Below are 23,262 nucleotides of genomic sequence, written 5' to 3' on the forward strand. Positions count from 1 at the left end.
TGTTCACATTGGGAGTGGAAAGCCCTGCAGCAGGTCAGGTCGGTTAATATAATGATGGTGATCATAACCTGCAGAGAACAGTTTCTGATGCCAAGACCTGTTCCAAGTATTTTGCACGTATTAACCAGTAATTTTCCACCAATCCCATTAGGTAGATGCTGTAATCTTCATTTTACAGATGGGAAAATCGACAGGGTTAAATGTGCACGTGTAGCGTAATTTTAGGAACATTAACATACAAAACACATCTTAGAATCAAGGACATATGGTGCTTGGCTCGTGGACTGGTGGAGCCAGTGTTTGGCTACTCTTTGGAGCACAGATGCCTCCTTATTAGATGGGCCTTGGAAACTAGCTTAAATGTGCGGGGCAATACAACAGCCGGCATTTATCGAGTTATTACTGTATGCCAGGCTCTATTTTAAGAACTTGGCATGAATTGTTGTTAATCCTCACAGAAAGGTAGCTAGTATGATCATGATTATACCTGGGTCGTAAATGGAGGAACTGAGTCAGAAGGGTAGTTTATCTTGCCCGAGGCCACGCAGTCAGGACACGGCAAGGCCAAGAGTCAGCTGAGGTCATCGGGCTCCCGAGCCGGGCTCTGAATCGCAGCGGCTCCTGCCTCTGAGCTAAGACCCCAGGTACAGTTGGGAAAGGGGTGGTGGCAGAGGGGATGGACACAGTCACAGGGCTCCGTGTGGGTTAGAGGCTGTGTGGTCCCGGTCAGGTGCCCTTGCCCACGTGGCTTGTCACATTTTTGGGGCATCTGCTGTGGAGTGGAATTGGAGGTTGATTTTACCAGTCTTCTGTAGGCTTCTGTTTGTTTGGTTGCCAAGACCATCCCAGTGGGGAAGGAAATGAAGGAGAGCTTTGATATGACTTGTAAAACATACCTGGGAAGGCATGTCCTGAGTCTCGGATGCACATCATCTCCCTGACCCCCACAACGACCCAGTGAGGTTCCCACTCAATGGTGATCGCCATGTCGCAAAGGGGGGAGTAGTGGCCTGGGGAGGGCCAGCCACTATTCTTGTATCCTCAGGTCACACAGCGGGGGGGTGGGGGTGGGCAGAATGAGGTGAGGACTGACCCCACGTGGGGGCTCTCCCGGGGGGGGGGGGGGGCCTGGGATGGGGCATCAGCTCCGCTAGTCAGCTGCTTCTTCCCTCCTGTTGTGCTGCACCCACGCTCTCCTGCTCTCCCGTGCCTCCGTGTCCCGAGCTTTTCAGAACAAAAAGAATGAGATTTTCCACCGCCCGGAACTGTTTTTGCTACTGCTTGTGCATCTGAACACCTGCTGGGCTGATGAGCTTTTGAAATGTCACTTGGCTGTTGGGAGGGAGCTGTGAGTGATTGGCGGGAACACACCATCCCAGCTGCCTCCAAGGGGTGGGTGGTGGCGGGTGGGAGTGCGATGGTTCCCAGGCCTTGGTAGGGGGAGGTGGCTGTGTTTCTGCTCATGCAGCTGGCACAGGTACCCATCGCCTGTCTGGTCATTTTCTTCTCTTGGGCAGATGGAGGCCGTTTCTGTGCCGTGTTGTTCTTACAGCGTTGGCTCTGCGGTTTTGGGTCACCTTTTGAGAATACAGTTGAAATTTCGACCTTTTTCCTCCCCGGATTTTGCTTTTCAGAAAAATGCGCGTGTACATTTATAGGCAATTCTGTGTGTAAATTCTGGATTTTCACTGGCACTCTTAAAACCAGAGGCTCCTTGGCCATATCCTACCTTCCATATTCATACCGTGAAATCTAGTTCAAGAGTTGGGTTTTCTTCCCTCCTCCCCCGCCCCAGTTGAGGGCAAGTATGGAAAATTAAATTTTTGATTTCCTGCCCCTTTTCCCTTTCCCTTGTAGTTAGTCAGAGGCCTGGCGGGAAAATATACGGCACAGTCAGGTGACAGAAGAGGGTTGAGTGAAGCCGTGTCATGAGGTCGGGAAGCAGAAAGGGTGCGTGAGGTGCGGGGGTTACCTGAGGAATCCCCTCTGTTTTAACCTGTTCGGACTGCTATAACGATACCACAGACTGGGAAACTTTCACGTGGCAGAAATTTCTTCCTCACCTTGCTGGAGCCTGGGAAGTCCAAGGTTATTAAGGTGCTGCAGATTGGGTCTGGTGATGGTCCACTTCCGGGTTCATAGATGGCAGACTTTTCCTGTGGTCTCGTATGGTCGGAGGGGTGAGGGAGGTCTTTGGGGTCCCTTTTATAAGGGTGCTCATCCCGTTCATGGGGGCTCTCCCCTCCCCCCTCATGTCCTGATCACCTCCCAAAGGCCCCACCTCCTAATATCATCACACTGGGGGGTTGGATTTCAACATGGAATTTGGGGGGACATATTCAGTCTATGACACCGTCCAACCCCTAGAACTAAGGACAGACAGGGAGGGTTCCTCAGAGAGGCTGTGCCCTGTGGTGGAGAGACTTCCAGGCAACCCTGTAGAGAGGAGGCGGGGGAGGGGTGAGTGTGGGTACCTGTTCCTTCCTTCTTTTTTTTTTTTTTTTAATGTTTTTAACTTATTTTTGAGAGAGTGCAAGTGTGGGAGTGGCGGGGGGACAGAGGATCTGAAGGAGGCTCTGTAGTGACGGCAGAGAGCCCGTTGTGGGGCTCGCGCTCACGAACTGTGAGATCATGACCTGAGCCGAAGTTGGACCCTCAACCCACTGAGCCGCCCAGGTGCTCAGTGCTCCTTCCTTCTTTACCCTCCTCTTCCGCTCCTGGCTTCTGTGGTTAGCTCCCAAGGGACCCGAGGGCAGGGGAGCCTGGTTGATGCAGATCACGGAGGTCAGCTTCCCAGGGCACGGATCCCAGCGGACAACCATGGGACATGAACAGGATGTTTAGCGCATTACTCTTCAGATGTTTCTGTCCAATAGATGGCACTTTTGAGGCTGCAAAGGAACAGCTTTGTCATCCTGAAGTGCTCTCCTCGGGGACTGGACGTCATGGGAAGTTGCATGGCTTGTGCCGTGAAGGTTTCGTGATCTTGTTCATGATTGGAAGCGTCCTGGTTTTCATCCAGATGCTTTTAAATCCAGGCTTTTAGGTTTTGTTTTTGTTTTTTCCCTATTTTATTTGTATGCCTGTTATTACAAGGCTACTTTGAAAGGCTGCATTGCGACTCACGATGATGAATCAATCTGCCTCATTATCACAGGGGATTATATATAAATCACTCGCATGGTGTTATGTTCAAAGGTAGTTTTCTCTTACGTGATAGCTGGATGTAATGAAATGGGCATTTCTGGATTTTGCAGAACAGAGAGATTATATGCGGGGAAGCAACTGAGAAGTTAAAAAGCGTTCGGCAGGGTCAAGTCACTAGCAGGTGTAAGTCACACCCCCAAGCTTGGATCTGGGGTCTGGGATCTGCTTCCGGCTCCTGCTCCCGCGTTGTGACCTTGGACAGCATCTCTAGGTGTCAGCAAGAATCCTGCTACGTCAGTTTAGAGAGAACCCCCACCCTTGGTGTATGAGTACCTTGGTATGCAGGAATCCTGTTTTCTCTTGGTTTAGTAAGGACCCCCACCCTTGCTGTGTCTGCTGAGTAGTGACCTCCTCAGTTGGCTTGTTTGTTATAAGTCCCCAGGTGTCTTTGCTGCACTGGGATTTGCACCTCATCTCTCTCCTCTATTGCAATAGCCCTGAATAAAGTCTTTCTTACCATTTTTTAACAAACATCAGAATACTTTTTTTTTTTTTTTTTTTAACATTACCACCCCATAAAACCTTGGAATTGTTTGTGATCCTCAGGGACTTCCAGTCCAACCCGCCCAGTGTTGAGAGCCCAGCGGGTCCCATGGTGAGGAGCCTACTACCCTCTCGTGGGTTGGTTCTCAGTGTTGAGATGCCTCGCCTCAATTTCAAGCTTGAAACTTACCTTCAGTTTTCCTCATTGATCTCAGTGTTGCCTTTCCTGGGAATCTGTTAACTCCCTCCTTAAGGGAATAAATGAGCTTCGTAAAATTTTAACCATCGTAATGAAAATAAATTTGTTTTATTTATTTGTTTATTTCAGAGCGGGAGAGAGAGTGCACAAGCAGGGGGGAGGCAGAGAGAGAGGGAGAGAAAGAATCTTAAGCAGGCTCCACACTCAGCGTGGAGCCCAGTGTGGGGCTCGATCTCACGATCCTGGGATTGTGATCTGAGCTGAAATCAACAGTTGATCGCCTAATCAACTGAGCCACCCAGGCACTCCAATGAAAATAATTCTCAAGTAGTGTCTATAGTGACCTTCTTGCTTTTTTTTTTTTTCTTAATGTTTATTTATTTCTGAAATGGAGAAAGACAGCACGAGTGGGGGAGGGGTAGAGAGAGAGGGAGACACAGAATCTGAAGCAGGCTCCAGGCTCTGAGCTGTCAGCAGGGCTCGAACTCACAAACTGTGAGATCATGACCTGAGCCGAAGTTGGTCACTCAGCGGACTGAGCCACCCAGGCGCCCCACCTTCTTGCTTTCTTTATAACAGGACTCCGAGCCTGGCTGGAGGAACATTGTTGCCAACTCTGGGATATTGTTACTATAGGAAGCTGCTCCAGGGTGATGGCCCTGGGGGTTGAGTCCCTGGGGACTCTGTCTTTGTTATAAACTCCTAGGTGGCTCAGCAACTGTGCTTCTACTTCTGAGTGCTCTGCTATTTTCCTCTGCCATTGGTTCTTGATGATGCCTTGTTTAGATACCGTTTTATAAATGACATGTTTCTTTTTCTTTTATGGAGTAAAGTGCATGGGGCTTTGTGAAAGCTGTTTGTCACCCAGAAGTATTTCTTTCTTTTTTTTTTTAATTTCCAGATGGCTGTGTTCCAGATATTAACATTATCAGAAGCCTGACCTGCACATGGTGAGCAGTTTAAACTTGCCTACATGCTTTGAAGGACTTTCGAGGTGCATCAAGGGTATATAAATCCATTTGCTTTTTCATTTATTTGTTTATCATATAGCCCCTAAATCTGTGCCTGGTGTTTTGTTGATTTCCACTGTCTATTTTTTCTGCATCACCGCATTTATGGGTATCTTTGAGAAGCAGTGACTTCCATAGGATTAAAACAACCAAAGTCCTTTGCTTGAAGGAGAATTTTAAGGTGCAGATTTAAAAAGGAAATCAGATTTATTTATAAATATGTCACTATGTGTCTGAGAAGATAACATTCTTTTTGTTAAATATCAGCGTACTGTATCATATGCAAAAAAAAAAAAAAAAATCACTCCGTATCATTTAATATTCACATTCAGATTTCCCTGATTGATAAATGTTCTTTTCACAGTTAGTTATAAATCCCTCAGGGTAATCAAAGGATTTAAACAAAGTCCACAAATGGCATGTGGTTGATAATGCCTCTTAAGTCTCTTTTTATATGTAGGTTTCCTGTCCTTGTTTGTTTTCTCTTGCAATATATTTGGTCAAGAAGCTGGATCTTTTGTCCCGTGGAGTTCTTCACCGTATATAAGTATATATAGACTTTGCTGCCAGAATCCCAGTGTTGTCATTAAACATTTTATTGTCTTCAAAATGTCCTATAAACTAAAGGCTTTATTAGATTCAGATTTGTATTTTTGGGCAACAGTATTGCATACATGATAATGTAACTTTATCAGGTGACATATTTTGTATCCTTTCTGAAATGTTAATATAGGCAGGTGCTGTTAATCTGATCATCCTTCATTAGGGTCCCCATCAGCTTTTTCCCTTGTGGTTTCGGCAGCTGTTGGCGGTCCATAGAGGATGCCTAGACTCAGTTTTCATTTAGGGTGTTTACAGAAGGGTGATAATCTCATTCTGTCATTTCCTCTGCCTTTATTAGCTGGAAAGTTTTATAAAGAACTTTGTTTCAATCTTTTAAAAAAGTTGCCTCAGGGTATATAGTTTGTAGATAAAAGGCAGAATGCTGGCTTGATTTTTTTCTTTCCTTCACCAGAATAATGAATCGATTCCATATTGTCTTCAAAGATGGTCAGTGAGTTTTTAAGGAAAGATATTCTTGCAAACTCTTAGATTCTTCATGTATTTGACATTGGAGCCAGGATGTGGTTAGAAACAGTAGCTTAAAAAGGCCTCTGTTTTTAGATGTATAAATCTACTTAATAAACACTCTTAGATAATAAGAGAAAGGAGGGAAGGGAAGATGTGGAGTGAAAAAGGAAGAGACAAGAATTTATAAGCATGATTAAATAAGGATGAAAGAAGGATAAAAAATAAAGGCGTGGGGCGCCTGGGTGGCTCAGTTGGTGAAGCGTCCAGCTCTTGGTTTCAGCTCAGGTCGGTTCATGAGATGGAGCCCCAAGTCGGGCTCTGTGCTGACAGTGAGGAAACTCTTTGGGATTCTCTCTCCCTCTCTCTCAGCTCCCCCCTTCCCCCCTCCCCACTTGCACACGTGTGTGTGTGTGTGTGTGTGTGTGTGTGTGAGCAGGCTCTCTCTGTCTCTCTCTCAAAATAAATACATAAAACATGTTTTATGTATTTATTTTTAAAATGTTTATTTGTTTTTGAGAGAGAGAGAGAGAGAAGTGCAAGCAGGGGAGGGGCAGAGAGAGAGGGGAGACAGAGCATCCGAAGAAGGCTCTCTGCTGACAACAGCCAACTCGACACCGGGCTCAACGCGGGGCTCGAACTCATGAAATGTGAGATCATGACCTGAGCCAAATTTGGACGCTTAACCAACCGAGCCACCCAGGCCCCCCAATCAATAAAACATTAAAAGAGAGAGAGAGAGAGAGAGAGAGAGAGAGAGAGAGAGAGAGAGAGAGAGAGAAAGATGCTAAAAATGAGGAATGGAGGGGACAAAAAAGGAATCGTCTAAGATACTCCAGGGAAGATAAACAGAAGGGAAGTAATTTATTCACCAAGTGCTTTTTTACTACTTTTTTACTTTTTTTTTTTACTACTTTACTTTTTTACTACATGCCTTTCTCTTTTACTTTTTTTTTACTACTTTACTTTTTTACTACACACCTTTCTCAGTTCTAGGTGCTGAGGCCAAACCTCCTGCCCTCACCGAGCTTACCTTCTAGTGTGTGTGAAGTCTGAAGTCACAGACGAGCATGTCCGATGGTGACGGACCAGAGCAAGGAAGCGTGCTAGAGCATCCTGGCGGTGGGGTTGGGGGATAAGGCTGTGATTTTCATAGGATGATCAGGGAGGATCTTCCCATGAAAGACAGGATGGTTGGGCAAAGACAGGAAGGAGGTGAGGGAGGAAGCCACGTGCCTTTCTGGGAGAGAACGTTCCAGGCCGAGGCAAGAGAAGTGCGGAAGCCCCGAGTTGCAGCTGTGTCCCGTTGTGAGACGAACACTGGCGTGTGAGAGGAACAGGAGGAGGCCGTTGCGGCTGTAACAGCGTGAATGAGCAGGAGAGGACCGAGGGGGCGATTGGGAGACACTCGACAACGGGGGGCTGTGTGGGTTAGGCTCCAGATTGCACAGGGCCTCGCAGGCCATTGGAAGGTCTTTGGGGACCATGGATGGACTTGATTTCACTCACTTTATAACATGAGGATAGACTGTTTGGGGGCCAGGATCAGGGCAGAATCAGCAAGACCAATTAGCAGGTGGCCGTGACCAGCATACTGGTGATGGAGCTGGTGAAATACAGCCAAATTCTGGATACATTTTGAAGGCAGAGCTGACGGGATTTGCTGACGGATGGGGTATGAGGTGTGAGGGAGGAGGGAGGTGTCCAGGAGGGACAAGAGCCACACGTACTTGGGGGACGAGCGGTGGCGTCGGTGGACCTTGGCTGCTCCAGCAACCTGGGCCCTTCTTGGCCGTTCGACAGGAGTTCCAGGCCAGCAGTGGGAAGGAAGGCTTGCCTATGGAGTTCTCCGTTCTTGAGGAGTTTATGAGTGGCTGGATGGGTCATTCCATGGTGGCCAAGTCACCTCTTTTAATTCAGTGGCCACCACCTCGTGCCAGCCACAAAAGCGGCCAGGGTTTGAGGAGGTCACTACTGAACCTCTAACAGATGCCCAGTTCAGAGGACAAGCCCCGTGATAGAGGAGAATCTGCTTCTGTGAGGGAGAACCCCTTGGATCCGGAGAACGAAGGTTGTTCAGGACCGATTCCTACCGCGTGCGTCTAGACTTGGTTTTGGTCTCGGAAAAATACTTCTGGGCGTGATGGGAAGAACCCTCTTGGGCTCAGCGTGTTGGTGGGTAGTTTCGGATCGCCCACACGTCTTTGCTCGTTCCTCCCGCTTGTCTTTTTTTTTTTTAATTTTTTTTAACGTTTATTTATTTTTGAGACAGAGAGAGACAGAGCATGAACGGGGGAGGGTCAGAGACAGAGGGAGACACAGAAACGGAAGCAGGCTCCAGGCTCTGAGCCATCAGCACAGAGCCTGACGTGGGGCTCGAACTCATGGACGGTGAGATCATGACCTGAGCTGAAGTCGGACGCTCAACCGACTGAGCCACCCAGGCACCCCTCCTCCCGCTTTTCTACAGGGGTGTCTGAAGTGCACTGTCCCACCTGTCATTGCCAGCATGCTGAGCACTGGGCCAAGGGGAGGCAAATCCTCACCCCCAGGCCTGGTTTTTTGTTTGTTTGTTTAAATTAAGTTTTTAATTTTAATTCCAATATTCTTAACATGCATTGTTATATTAGTTTCAGGTGTACAGTATAATGATTCAACACTTCCATAAGCTACCCAGTGCTCATCACGACAAGGGCACTCCTCACTCCCCGTGACGGGGAGTATTTCACCCCCCAACCCCCCCACCTCCCCTCTGGTGATCATCTGTTTGTTCCCTGCAGTTAAGAGTCTGTTTCTTGGTGTGTCTGTCTGTCTGTCTGTCTCTCTTTTTATTTTTGTTTTCCTTTGCTCATTTGTTTTGTTTCTTGAATTACACACGAGTGAAATCATATGGTATTTGTCCTCCTGTGACTTATTCTGCTTAGCATTGTACTTTCGAGCTCCCTCCATGTTGTTGTAAATGGCAAGATTTCATTCTTTTTGATGGGTGCATAATATTCCACCACCACACACCTTGTCTTCTTTATCCATTCAGGCAGAGTTGAGTAACTGCCTGGACAAAACCTGAAATAGTTACTCTTTGATTCTTTACAGAAAGAAAGTTTGCTGACCCACGGGCTAGAAAATAAGTAGAGGATGAGAAAGGCTATCGGCGGATGGAGCATACAGAAATGTTCCTTGTCGGTCACTTGAACGCCGCTCAGCCTTCGTGTGTGTGAATGTGAAATTCCATACCTCACAAATTGTGGCTTAACGTTGTTAAGATTTTACTTTTTTTTTTGTTTGTTCTTCTACAGGTTAGATGACGTTATTTTTATACTTAATAGGAAATACAATTCAGCACGGGTAGGTTCACATTTAATATTGGTGTCATTTTACTGGGCAGATGGTTGTATATATTAGTATTCAGTTACTTTAGCATGGAATGTTAGTGTTGAACCTTCCATAATCCCAAAGTTTAGCATTTAAGTCCTGATTTGCCATTTGGTCCTCCTTGGATAGTAGAAAGTTTCTCTCCCATATGAGTGTATTAATATTGTGTGGTTTGTTTTGTCTTTGTGTGATCAAGAATTCTCCATCCCTGAGGCACCTGGGTGGCTCAGTCGGTTAAGCATCCAACTTCGGCTCAGGTTATGATCTCGCGGCTCGTGAGTTCGAGGCCTGTGTCGGACTCTGTGCTTGTGGCTCAGAGCGTGGAGCCTGTTTCGGATTCTGTGTCTCCCTCTCTCTGCTCCTACCCCACTCACACTCTGTCAATCCCTCTCTCAAAAATAAATAAACATTAAAAAAAAAAAAGAATTCTCCATCCTTTTAGTAAATGCAAGGGTTTTCAAAATAAGTAGACTTGCATTTTCTCCCCCCTAAATGGGACTTAGATAGTTTTATCTAAGTTGTTCCTTTTGTCTTTTAGCTATATTGTGTGCTATGTTATTCTGGAAGGCTATGGAATTCTTCATGTAAGAAAAAAAAAATAAAAGAATGAAATAGATTTAAAATATAAAGGACTTTTCTTTCTTAATTGCATCTTAATGTAATAAAAGCCAGAGAGTAATTATTAAAAATGATAGAAGAAAAGAATTAAAACAATAAAATTGCTTAGCAAAGATCCTGTTTCATAATGCAGTCGGATATAATTGGTATCATAATGTGTAATTAACAATCTTTCTTTGAAGTATGAGGCGTGCATTTGGGCAGGCAGGGGACCTCTTAGGAGCGGTGATGTCTGAATTAGTTCTTACTGTAGTGCTTCTGAATCTGTGCACAGATTGTAGCATCTTGCTTCCTGCCTTGTTAGTTGCTTTTTGTTGGTAGAGAGAGATCATAAACTAAGGGCTAGGAGAGAGGGTCCCCCAAACTTGACCAGTCAGCCAGCCACCACTGCCCCGGGGTTGATTAGGGGCAGGAGAAGACAAACTCCCAGATGCAGTTCCCTGGCATAGACCAGATGGGGGACCCTTCTTGCCCTGGTATCAGGTTGGCCTGGGACGTGTGCTTTAAACGAGCTGAGAAGCCTCCTTGACCTCATTTTCTAGACCCACCCCCATTCTGGCCCCATGGATCTTACTGCAGATACGGCCAGGAAAGATGAGTCCAAGGAAAAGTACCACCAGGAAACAGAGGGGGGAAGGTAATGGATTCCCACAGGCTTGGAGCCTGAGTCTCACTTTCTCTACTGCCCACCTTGGCTCCATCTGACTCCTTGAGACTGGGACACCAGAACACTCAAGAACGCAAATAAAAGCACTGGCAGAGACTATTCCAGGCAGATCTGAACTTCTGTTCACTACTTCTTTGGTTCTAGAGTTCCGTGCCCACGAGGCACCACGTATAGGCTTCTGCGGGAGGCGTGGTGGTGGGTGCTCTTCATCGCCCCCTGGTGGGAGAAGTTGGCTCTGTGTGACTGTAGAGGGGCTGAGGGGGAAACGGCCACTCCAGAGCTTAGCTTTTGAAAGAAATCCTGTGATGGGAATGCGGTGGGGGGGGGGGGGGGTTGGGGGGTGGGGGGGGGTGCAGCACTGTCCAGCACTTATTTGAAAGAGACTACCACTGCTCAGAGATTTGACGCCTCTTCTTTGGAAATAGGTTGTAGAGTCTGGGGCGTGTCCTTTGGAATATCTTCCTCAGTGGCAACTCTTTCTCTTTTTGGAGTGGTTTTCATTTTTGGTAAAATTTCTTTTCTTTTTTTTTTTGTGTGTGTATGTGCATTTATTTTATTTATTTTGAGAGAGAGAGAGCACGCGTGAGCAGGGGAGGGGCGGAGAGAGAGACTCCCAAGCAGGCTCCACGCTCAATGCCAAGCCTGATGGTGGGGGGGTGCTGGATCTCTCGACTGCGGGATCATGACCTGAGCTGATATCAAGAGTCCCACGCTTAACCGACAGAGCACCCGGGCACCTCAATTTCGGTAAAATTCTTTTTTTTTTTTCCCCCCGGTAAAATTCTTAATGCAGTTTCCTCTCAATTGGTTTCTCCTTCTGTTCTTGTCTGCCTGATGTCCACTGTCCATGGTGTAGTCCGAGAGATCTCAACGGCAGTCAGATCTCATTACTCCTCTGCTTGGAACTTCCGGTGGCTTCCTCCTAAACACCAGACTCTGCCATGACTGCCAGGCCTCCAGTGATTTGTCCGATTCCCCCCGCCCTCACCACCTCATTTCCTCTTAACTGTGGGTCCTTCCCATACCTCCTTTCTGGGACTAGAATACAGCCAGACTCAGGTCTTCCTCCTGGATGTCAAGGAACGTCATCTTCCAGCTGGCCTGGCCAGTCCTTTACTTCCTGCAGGGCTCTACTCAAACGTCCCCTCCCCAGAAAAGCCTCCCAGAGCATCGAGTATGACGTAGCCACCCCTCAGCACACGATCTCCCCAAGCCCCTCCTCACCTCCCATGACACCACTCTAGTGTCATCATGGCCCTGGGGGCCATGGGGACTCCCTCTTTTACTCACTGGCCCGTTCACTGATTGTCACTTTTAGAGCCAAAGAGTCCCAAGGTCGCTAGTGGTTCATTGCCACTATGAGGCCCGCCACAGCACAGGTGCTGTCACCCAGAGATCAGTCCCTGACCCAGGGTAAATTCTTCAGCTGGATGGTGTCTTCTCAATAATTTTCCGGGATGACTCCATTGAGGGAAGGGTTCAGATTCAGAAATACGTGCTCTGATTTATCTTGGTAACGAAAGCAAACCAAAGCAAGGCAGTCTCTCTATCAAACCTCATGTGTGAGAGTGGTCTCCGGTGCAGAAGCTTATAACACAGGGTGTGGATCCTGTGGTTTTAGACCTCAGTAGCCGCCCCCTGAAACCCGAGCACAGCACAGTTTCGCTTGGGTAACAAGGGGATTCTCTCAGGGTTTCTCAGCCTCAGAACTGCTGACACTTTGGGCTGGATGACTCTTTGTGGTGCACGCTGTCTTGTGTATTGTGGGATATTTAGCAGCGTCCCGGGCCTCTGCCCATGAGACACTAGCACATCGCCACAGCCGTGACACCAGAGTGTCACCAGATGTTGTCAGACATCCCTGGGGAAAGGGAAGTAAAATCTCCCCTGTTAAGAACCACTGGTCTAGAAACATCTACCTACCCAAGATTCTACCATTAACCTTTTTTTGTGTGTGTGCAAAAATGTGGTTTATTTTTTTTTTATTAAAGCACGGGGACAGGACCCGTGGACAGAAAGCACTGTTACTATTTATCTTTTGTGTCATCCATTATCATTTTTGTAAAGCTTATTTGTTTATTTTTGTGTGTGGGAGGTGACAGGGGCAGAGAGAGAGAGAGGGAGAGAGAGAATCCCAGGCACAAGCCCTGAGATCATGACCTGAGCCAAAGTCGGACGCTTAACCGACTGAGCCACCCAGGCGCCCTTGTAGCATCCTTTATCATTTATCCACTAGTGTGGCTCAAATTTGAGACGGTAGCATGTTATTCAAATTTAGATTATGTCGATGACTGATGTGTTGTTTATAATCAGCATTTGTGATCTTAGTTCCTGTGTTGTTATTGTCCCATTTACGGACTGTCTCCCCCCCCCCCCCCCCAACAAAGGAGGGGGGGTGTTCTTTGCTAGTGCATTGTGTGAGTAGGATACTTAAAACCACACTCTTGACTGGAAGGAATCTTGAAGGTTCTTTGGGCACTAAATACCCAGTTAATGTCGGTGTCCTCATTGTTATGTTGTTCATCTTTGTATTTTTATTTATTTATTTATTTATTTATTTATTTATTTATTTATTTATTTAATGTTTCTTTCTTTTTTTGGGAGGGTGGGGAGGAAGGGGCAGAAAGAGAGAGACACAGGATCCGAAGCAGGCCCCGGGCTCTGAGCTGTCAGCACAGAGCCCGACGCGGGGCTCAAACCCACTAGCTGTAAGATCATGACCTGAGCCAAAGTCGGATGCTCAACCGACTGAGCCACCCCGGCGCCCCCCAGCAGCTTCATATATTAAAGATGAGGAAACTAAGGCTCAGTGAAGGACAGTGATTCACCCAAGTCATGGCTAATTGCAGAGCAATGCCCATATGGGTGTTTCTGGGGAATTTTCCTGCACTTCTGTTTTCTGTGTAGCCTGATGGTGTGATTAGTGGCGCTTTCTGGGGGCTCTTACTCCTCGTCTTTGGGGTCCCTGCTGGAGCCTGGGCAGCAAGTACCACTGTTCCAGGCATGTCGAGGATTTACGGACAAGATATGTTTTAAAAAGATGATTGGGGAGGAGATTAGTGGAGTCAGAGGAAGGGAGGGACAGAAGAATACCTTAAATGGCATAGACATTTAACTGAAAAGGGGAAACTGAAATGCCAAGGAAATAAAAAGAGGAAGAAGGAGAAAGTTCTAAATAAAGGAGTTGACAAATGAGCCAAACACAATGTATGGATCTTGTTTACAATGTGATTTGAACAGACCCACTGTGTGTGTGTGTGTGTGTGTGTGTGTGTGTGTGTGTGAGAGAGAGAGAGAGAGAGAGAGGGAATATCAGAGACATTGAGAAACTAAATGGATCATTGGTAGCAGAGAGGAATTTTGGTGTAAAAATTGTGTTGATGTTTACAAAAAGGTCCTTCTCTTTTAGCGATACATTGTGTATTTATGGATGGCATAGTTCGATGTTTGAGATTTTCTTCAACATAAAGAGTCTGGTGTGGGAGGGTTACAGTGAAACAGGATTGAGTAGCTGAACTTGGGTTATGGATACGTGGGGATTATGTAACCATAGTTGTTTATGAATCGGAAGCTGATCAACTTTGGTAAATTGCAACGTTGTTTGCAGTTAAAAAAAAAATGTAAATACACTATGAGACACTTGTCAATTTTGTAATCTTCTCTCAAAGAGAATTCCCAAGCCCAACAGATGCTGCCAGTTTCGCTGGCAAAGTCCCTCTGTCTGGAGCCACAGGCGGGTGTGGGAACAGGAGCCGGGGGAAGCCTGTCCTCACCAGGTGGGCAGGGGGGCTGCCTCCACACCCCTCGGCCGCTGCTTTCCACCAGGTCTCGCCCTCTCTGGGCCTGCGGTGACCCTGGTGAGAGGTGGGGCTGCAGGTGGGCCGGGTCCAAGGACCGGGAGGGAGTCCCGCAGGGCCAGCAGGGTCTTTGGCTTTGCGTCGGATAGAAATCAAATGGGAGCTGAGAAGTGAGAGCAGGGTTTATTGAAGTCATAGATACTGAGCATCTGGAAGACTCAGAAAGGGGAGGAGAGTGAGTGTTGGAGTGAGTGTCGTCTTTGCCTGGGGCCTGGGGTTTTTATTTTGTATTTTGTATTTTTTTTTTTTAGTGTTTATTTTTGAGAGAGAGAGCATGTGCGGGAGGGGCAGAGAGGGGGACAGAGGATCTGAAGTGGCCCCTGTGCTGACAACAAGTGAGCCCGATGCAGGACTCAAACTCACGAACCTCAAGATCATGACCCGAGCTGAAGTCAGATGCTTAACCAACTGAGCCACCCAGGCTCCCCTGGGTTTTTTATTGAGGATTATGCTCTGGTGTATGTGTCATTTCTGTGGACCAACTTTTCTCCCCCAACCAAATATTTTATTATTTAACTATCATGTAAATAATATATGTTGTGTGTGTGTGTGTGTGTGTGTGTGTGTGTGTGAAAACAATGCAGAGTAAAAATGAAAGTTCCTCTTCTTCTCTGTTTCCCCATGAACTTCATTGCCCTTTCCAGAAATAACCATTTATAATAAAACGATGAGTATCTATTTAGACCTTTTTGTTGTTGTTGGGTTGTTACCACCTAGACAGCGTTTTTATTTATTTTTATATTTATTTTTTTATTTTTGTTTTTTAAAGTTTTATTTATTTAAGTAACCTCTGTACCCACCACGGGGCCTGAACTCACGACCGTGAGATCAAGAGTCACACCCTCCTCAACTGAGCCACTCGGGTGCCCCAAGTGTTTTTTATTTTTTAATTTTTTTTAATTTTTAATGCAAAAAAAAAAAAAGCAGTCACAGAAAGTTGGGAGGATAGTCCCAAGAGAGGCCTCTGCTCCCTTCCCTGCAGCCTATTGAGAGGAACTTGCTGACTGATGCCCCCCCATCCTGGAATTCATGGTCATGTTTCCTACAACCACGACATTCTGTGAGTAATTGTAATTATAGGCCTCAACATCAGGATATTAACAGTGACCTACGACTCCCTCCTAATCCTCAGAGCAGAAGCAGATTTCACCTGTTGTTCACATCATGTCCTTTATAAGCAAAAGGATCTGGTTCCGAATTATATGTCGCATTTGGTTGTCATTTCTCTGAGTACCCGTTTTGAGCTATGCCTTGTTCTAAGCACTTGGAATTTATCAGCAGAAAATATAGGCAGAACTCTGTGAGGCAGGGGAGACAGAGAAACGGTAAACATAGCAAATACCGAATCTTGTAGAATGGTAACAGGGGCTCGATGCTGTAGACAAAAATACAGCAGGGCACAAGGCAGCTGGAGGGCAGTTTTAAAAATGCTGGTCAGGACTGCCCTGATGAGAAGAGGCTTCTGGACAAGCACTGGGAAGAAGTGTGGGTGTCAGGGAAGAACGTTCTGGGAGGAGACGGTTAAGAGCCAGTGCTGAGGCTCTGAAGGGAGCATCCCTCTGTGTCTGAGCAAGGAGGCCAGTGTGAGGGAGGGGCGGGTGGAGAAGGATACAGCCAGGAAAGGGAGGCCAGGTCATTCAGTCTTTGGAGGCCAGTTGGCTTCCTCCCCTTCATAACCCATGGAAATGCCTTCGTCCTCCGGTCGCTCCTTTCCCTGATACTTCTTGGCCTCCTTCCGCCGATGCTCCCTCTTGCCTTGATGGGTGTGACTTTGGACTGTGACACCGCTCACCCTCTTGGCCACTTTCTGTCTGACTCTAACTTTGCCCTTGACTGATCTTTTTTCCTCCCTTGCTCGTGGCTTTGCCTCTCTTAGCACTTTCTGCCTTTGAGAACTTAACCCAGTCCCTCCCCCAACAGTGCTTTCTCTGGAGCAGAAATTGTTCTGAGCATGAAACAGTTACTTGCTGATAACAATCATCAGTAGCAACCTTGGGCAATTGTTGGGTACTATTATTTCCCCCCCCCCCCCCCATTTTATGAATGAAGAAATTGAGGTATGGAGAGAATACATAACTCGCTCATGACCACCCAGCTAGGAGGTGCTGGGGCTCAATCCCAGGCATTTACCTCCAGCATGTGGGCCCTCGTCTACTGTGTTACAGACGCAGGTCCATACCTGACTTCTCTCCTGAACTCTCCTGAACTCCAATTACTCCAGTTTCTGAGAAATTCATGACAAGTAACCACAAACTTAGGGTCTTCAAACAACACACACTTAGGATCTCACGGTTCCATGAGTCAGGAATCTGGGCACGGTTCAGTGGGTCTTAAGGCTGTAACCTAAGTGTTTGCCGCTGCATTCTCATCTGGAGGCTGGCCTGGGGGAGAATGGCCTCCAAGCTCATTCACGTTGTGGGCAGAATTCGTTTCCTTGGGGTTGTGGGACTGGGGGCCCTGGATTGTTACTGACTCTTAGCTGGAGGCCACCCTCACCTCCTAGCAGCCGGCTACATTTCCTGCCACATGACCCCCTCTATAGGCAGTTCACAGCCTGGCAGTTTGCTTTTTTTTTTTTTTTTTTTTTTTTTAAAGTTTATTTATTTATCTTGGAGCAGGGGAGGGGCAGAGAGAGAGGCAGAGAGAGAATCCCAAGCAGGCTCCACATTGCCAGCGCAGAGCCCCACGCTGGGCTCGAACTCCTGAACTGCGTGATCATGACCTGAGCTGAAATCAAGAGTTCGATGCCTAGGGGCGCCTGGGTGGCTCAGTCGGTTGTGCGGCCGACTTCAGCTCAGGTCATGATCTCATAATGGTGACGTCGAACCCCGCATATATGCTGGGCATGGAGCTTGCGTAAGTTTCTCTCCCTCCCTCTCTACCCCTGTCCTGTGTGCACACACAAGTGCTCTCTCTCTCTCTCTTTAAAAAAAAAAAAAAAAAAGCCTCAGCTTACTAAGACAGCTCTTCTAATGTTTATTTTTGAGAGAGACAGAGACAGAATGCGAGGGGGTTAGGGGCAGAGAGAGAGGGAGACACAGAATCCGAAGCAGGCTCTGGGCTCTGAGCCTCCAGCACAGAGCCCGACGCGGGGCTCGAACTCACGGACCGTGAGATCATGACCTGAGCCGAAGTCGGACGCTCAACCGACTGAGCCACCCGGGTGCCCCAAGACCGATCTTCTAAAATGAAATATAACCAGTAGGGTGATGTCCCATCACCTTTGCTGTTCCATTGTTTAAATTCAACTCTTGGGTCCTGCACACAATCGAGGTGGGGGTCGTACAAGGGCGGGGGTCATCAGGGGTCCCCTTAGCGTGTGCCCTCCGTAGAGTGGCTCACTGATCTGGGAATCTCATCTTGAAACCAGACTCACTGTTTTTCCGCTTCTGACTCCCTTATATCTATTAGCATAACCGCCAATCTTCCAGATACCAGGTGTTTATCCTGAGTGTTAGTGTTGACATCTGTTTTTCTTTGTCATTTTATTACCCCTTCACTTACTGAGTCCTTTTATGTTCCTTGAAATGCCCTTTGAAATCGTACTTCCTAAACCCTGGTTTTTGTATCCCTCTCTCTGTCTCTCTCTGTCACGTGCACACACACACACACACACACACACACACACGCGCGCGCGTGTTGGGTTTTCCTAGAGTCTGATGTTAGCCTGATTGGCCAACCTTTTCGCGATGAGCCATTTGCCTCATTCCTGAATTCCTGCCCTGATGGTGCGGAGCTTGTCTGTCCCTCCAGGAGTGTCCTCAGGAGCACTACCCCCCTGCCTTGTTAATCCTCTGAAGCCATCCCTCACCCCTCCCTAGCCTCCTTGATTGCGCCTTTCTCTGAACACCACTTACACCTGCTGCTTTTCACCCTTTCCCCCTCTCCCCACCCCTACCCCTCTCCACCTTCCTGTTGAAATCATCAAGGTCACTTGAATTGGATTATTCAACCGTGTGTAGACTTGGCTAACTTCCCTATAGACGGTACTATTTCTTTTTTTTATTAAAATAACGTTGGGTGAATTAACTGAATTAAAAAATGCATGAGAAAAATGTGATGCACTAAATCAAGCATGCTCTTTGGCAATCTGAGTCGCTCATTACGCCTGTCCCTTCGGCTGGCTCTGTCTGTGGTTGGGCATCCCAGACAGCGGGCATGACTGATGGCCAGCACCGGAATGCCTGTGGCCCCCTTGCCGGCCACCCCTGCTACCTGGTTGGTGCTCACCTCAGAGCTACAGATCACTCTGGTGTAACACAGATGGCGAGGTCTGTCCCAGCACGTGGGGCCTCAGCCTTATCCATCTTGGATGGCCCGTTTTCCTCTTCAATTCTGTTTACCTTCTTAGCTTAATTGACTTCTGGATTGATTAGTTGCTATTTAACGATGTCTGAAGCCCCCAAGGACTGTTTTCATGGACTCTCAAAAGGGGAGAGGCCGCCAGTGTCCCCGGCCTCTCTGAGAGTCAGGGCGGCTCTTTGCGTTGGGGTCTTTTGGATGCCTGTTGTGTTTTCTGCACTTTGCAAAGCGCCCGGAAGCAAGATGCAGAGAGTTCTGCCGTGAAGGAACTTAGATCTGGGTGGGTGGGAAGCAGGGCGCCTGGGAGAAAGCACAGCACTCCCTAACAGCAGTGGAATTGCTGTGGTTACGTAGGACCTGCCTCCTCTGGAACGTCAGGGAAACTCTTTGGAGAAGTGTGTCTTAGACTTACTTCTCTGGAATAGGAGACAATGTCTTGTTTATGATAAGCAACTTGGGTGCGACCCCTTTGAAAAGAGATGGTTTGGGGTGCCTGGGTGGCTCAGTCGGTTAAGTGTCTGACTTCAGCTCAGGTCATGATTTCACTATTCGTGAGTTCGAGCCCCGCCTCGGGCTCTGTGCTGACATCTCGGAGCCTGGAGTCTGCTTTGGATTCTATCTCTCTCTGTGCCCCTCTCCCAATCACGCTGTGTCTCTCAAAAATGAATAAATGTTAAAAAAAAATTGAAATAAAGGAGATGGTTTGGGAGGGGGCGGGATCCTGATTCTTTTGGTAGGCTCCGAAGTTATCTGGGAGGGGGAGGGAGTGGAGCCCTGCCTCTGTGAAAGGACAGCCAGTGGTGGGGAAGGCAGAAGGGCAGTAGTGCTCCTCAGGGCTCAGGGAGTCCTGTTTTCTACAGCTGCGGCCTTCGCGAGCATCTCCGACATCCCAGAGATTCCACACTGAGCAGGGAGGCGAGGCGGTTGGGTATGTGGTTGCTGTCCCCCCCCTCCCCCACCGCCCCCCGGCCCCATGCAACTTACTTTTTTTTCATAGCCTGCCAGACACTTGCTTTTCTGCCTCGTCCCGTTATGCCTGTGTGTGAGCAGTGTTTGCTTGCTCTTGGTCAATCCGTAGGGTGCTCTCCTGGTACTTTGTGTAGTAGACAGTCCTGATGCCAACCCCAGCCCTGCCCAAGACAGAAGAGGGAGTTGTGGCAATTGCCAGGCAGGTTTCTCTGGGGAAGTACCTCGTAGATTTTCTGAGTGGAAATGTTGTGGAGGGAACTAGGGGTTAATTAAAAACAACGGCTACTTTTTTTTTTTTTTTTTCGAGTCTCTACTCTGTGTCTGGCGTTGGATTAAGTCCTTAACGTCCATTGCTTCATTGCCAGAACAGTCCACGCAGGTGGATGCTGCTAGCACATTTGGTGTTGCAGATGGGGAAACCGAGGCAGGGAGAGGTCAAGTTCTTTGACCATAGGGATCTTGAGGAGTGGAGGCCAGGGGACTCAACTGGGTAGAGTTGGACTCTCTGACCCAAAAAACTCGTGCCCAGAATTTGGGGATTTTTCTAGCCTGTCTGGTCCTAGTTCATGCCTCCCGAGAGCTGCCGTGGTTCTGAATGTGGAGTCCTGAGTGATAGGGAAGTTGTACCCCGAAGTCACAGGCAGAGTTGGGAACGTTTGCACAGCACCTCCATGGTTGGCCTCTGTCATTGGGTTTCTCTGTGGTGGTGTACTTCTAACTTAGATTCTCTTCTCTGATCTTTTCTTTCTTTTAAAGAGTTTATTTTTTGAAAGAGAGAGAACACAAGTGGGGGAGGGGCAGAAACAGACAGGGAGACATAGAATCACAGCAAGCTCCAGGCTCTGATCTGTCAGCACAGAGCCCGACGCGGGGCTCGAACCCACAAACCGCGAGATCAGGACCTGAGCTGAAGTCGGATGCCCAACCGACTGAGCCACCCAGGCGTCCCTAACCTGAAATTCTTTTTTTCTTTTCTTTTTTTTTTTTTTTAATTTTTTTTTTTTTTTCAACGTTTTTTATTTATTTTTGGGACAGAGAGAGACAGAGCATGAACGGGGGAGGGGCAGAGAGAGAGGGAGACACAGAATCGGAAACAGGCTCCAGGCTCCGAGCCATCAGCCCAGAGCCTGACGCGGGGCTCGAACTCACGGACCGCGAGATCGTGACCTGGCTGAAGTTGGACGCTTAACCGACTGCGCCACCCAGGCGCCCCTGAAATTCTTAATAGTAAACAAGGCCGCAGGTCTTGGCCCACTCCAGAATTTCTGAGAATGTCTTTGGCCACCCTATTCTCATTAAATCTGCTTTTCTTTAAACACCAGCTTTTACTATGGATAAAGTTTTTCCTTTTGCACTTTACTGTTTTGCTTTAATTTGCACGCTTTACAGCTTTTCTGTTTTTAGCACTTCTCATTGAAAACATGCAGCACATCCTGGATGGAAAGAGCTTTGGTGGGCTGGCTGAGAGTGGCCTGGGTGCTGCAGGGGGCCTGTCACCGGAGCAGAAGGCCTTCCTGACCGTGGTGAATGAATACCTCTCGTTCGTATGTTGTGGATGCTCTGTGCCATTTCTCTGTGTCCTTTGCGTTCTTTGCGTTTTACTCGGGGCTCCCTGTTCCTTGTTCAGTAGTACCCATCACCTTGTACTTGGTCCTGTGGTGCTGCCCCAGCAAGAAAGCCCGCATGCAGGCTTCCGGTGCAGGTCCAGTGAGCTCTGCGGGAGTGAGCGCACGGAATTGTGGGGACAGATGGCATGGTGCGCGGCCCCTTGCCCCTCGAGTGGGCATCCAGGTCAGGGCGCGTGGGATAGCCGGAACTCACATACCCATCTTTGCTCCGTAACTGCAAGAGGTTGCTGATAATTTTTAGCTGCAGGAATTGTAGCTAAAGGCAGAATTAGTTTAGAAAAGAAAATAATGACAAAAAACCCCTCCTGCAACTCCCCAAAGCCCAAGCCCAAATGGGCAACAAAACCCGTCTCCCCTCCATTGCCCTCCTCCCCCTGACTGCCTTTGTTTCCCTGCGTCAGGGAAGGCTAGCTGATAAATTCAGTGGGCACATTCCAACTCAGGATGTAATGGATGGTAGCATTGATGCTTGGATTTTTATAAGGATTTGGGATACTGTGGGTCTCTTCAGAATAGAACAGGCTTGGGGCACCTGGGTGGCTGAATCAGTTGAGCGTCCGACTTCGGCTCAGATCATGGGTTCGAGCCCTACTTCATGCTCTGTGCTGACAGCTCAGAGCCTGGAGCCTGCTTCGGATTCTGTGGCTCCCTCTCTCTCTGCCCCTTCTCCGCTTGCGCTCTGTGTCTCTTTCTCTCTCTTAAAAATAAATAAACACTAAAAAAAGAAAAAAGAAAACAAACTTTTGGGTGTTGCCAGGAGTTTGAGTGTTTGAAATCTCTGCCAGGTACGTAGTGTTGGGGCGGCATGTGGGACAATAGTCAGGATTCTATGTGGCTGCCAAAGGCCTGAGTCTCTTTTATTGGAATTGTAGGTAACATCCAGAATGGCAAGGGGAAGCTTACCATTTCCTTGATTTACCAGGTCATTTTCCATAAAATTTGCACCTTACATGAAGGAGTCTTCCGGAGCACGTGTTGCCCTCCCTTCAGCAAAACCAAAATGTAATATGAAAGATCTGTGGTGAAAGAACATTCTGGAAGACACTTGTCCTCACCACAGTAAGGCTTGTGATGGCATTACAGGATGTTAAAGCCAGCAGGGGCATAGTGATAAAATGAATTTAGATCCTTTATTTTACAGATTAAGAAACTGAGGCCCCAGAGCTGAAGGGTTTCATTACCCATAGACTGTTTCTCACGTTAGCCTGTGACACTTGATGCATTCCGTATGGTAGGTGACATTTCCCATAGAAACGTTACCTAGTTGTTACTGAATGTAAAATTGTCTGTAGCAAAAGCAGTAGTTGAATAAGTTTTCTCTTGTTCTTAGAAGGGGTTGCTGATGTATATTTTTTTATTGTTAAATGGTTAATGGTAGCCTTCAGTTAATTTGGACATTAGGTCATTATCTGAGGTCCAGTCTCATTTTCCTCAAGCTGACAAATTTCACTTCCTTGCTTTGGGGAATGTAAATATGGAATTACTACTGTAGCAATTAGCCATCTATCCTGAATTTTTTCCTTGTAAATTCCCAGAGCATGAGCATGAAATTCATTAGTCCGGACCCCCGATCCTTTAAAACCATCGTGGCATGGTGGCTATTGCACCCCTCCTCTGCAATTTAACGCAGTAGGGAATTTAGTAGAAGCCTGCCTTATTGATCTATTAGTTTTAAATCAGGAAGCTGTATTCCTCAGTTGCTGTTTTCCTCTGTTGGTGCAGGCTGTCAGCGCTGTGCTTTTTCACGGCAGGAGGAGCCAATGCAAATTCTAAATCGAAGCGCGTCTGCTTAGGAGAGTGTATTAAAAGTTGTTTGACAACCGCCGTTGTAATTTCTGCTGTTGTATCTTTAACACCATCCTTATAAACATGGGTCCTGTTG

At 47.5% G+C, this 23,262-nt stretch overlaps 1 protein-coding gene across 4 annotated transcripts in view; it reads left to right on the forward strand.

Annotated features, from left to right (window-relative positions):
* The window catches only part of TIAM1 (TIAM Rac1 associated GEF 1), a 388,818-nt gene that overhangs the window by 74,841 nt on the left and 290,715 nt on the right, over positions 1-23,262 (forward strand). For 2 of the 4 annotated variants that reach the window (XM_078452848.2, XM_078452849.2), the window contains one exon: positions 4,791-4,839. The exons of 1 other annotated variant lie outside the window; for it this stretch is intronic. The gene's annotated coding sequence lies outside the window, so the exon portion shown is untranslated. Of the gene's footprint in view, positions 1-4,790; positions 4,895-23,262 lie in introns of all 4 variants that reach the window. One more of the 4 variants, XM_078452850.2, reaches the window with a different exon arrangement.

Source organism: Panthera onca, chromosome C2, assembly GCF_046562875.1.
Source record: "Panthera onca isolate mPanOnc1 chromosome C2, mPanOnc1 haplotype 2, whole genome shotgun sequence".
Taxonomy (NCBI): domain Eukaryota; kingdom Metazoa; phylum Chordata; class Mammalia; order Carnivora; family Felidae; genus Panthera; species Panthera onca.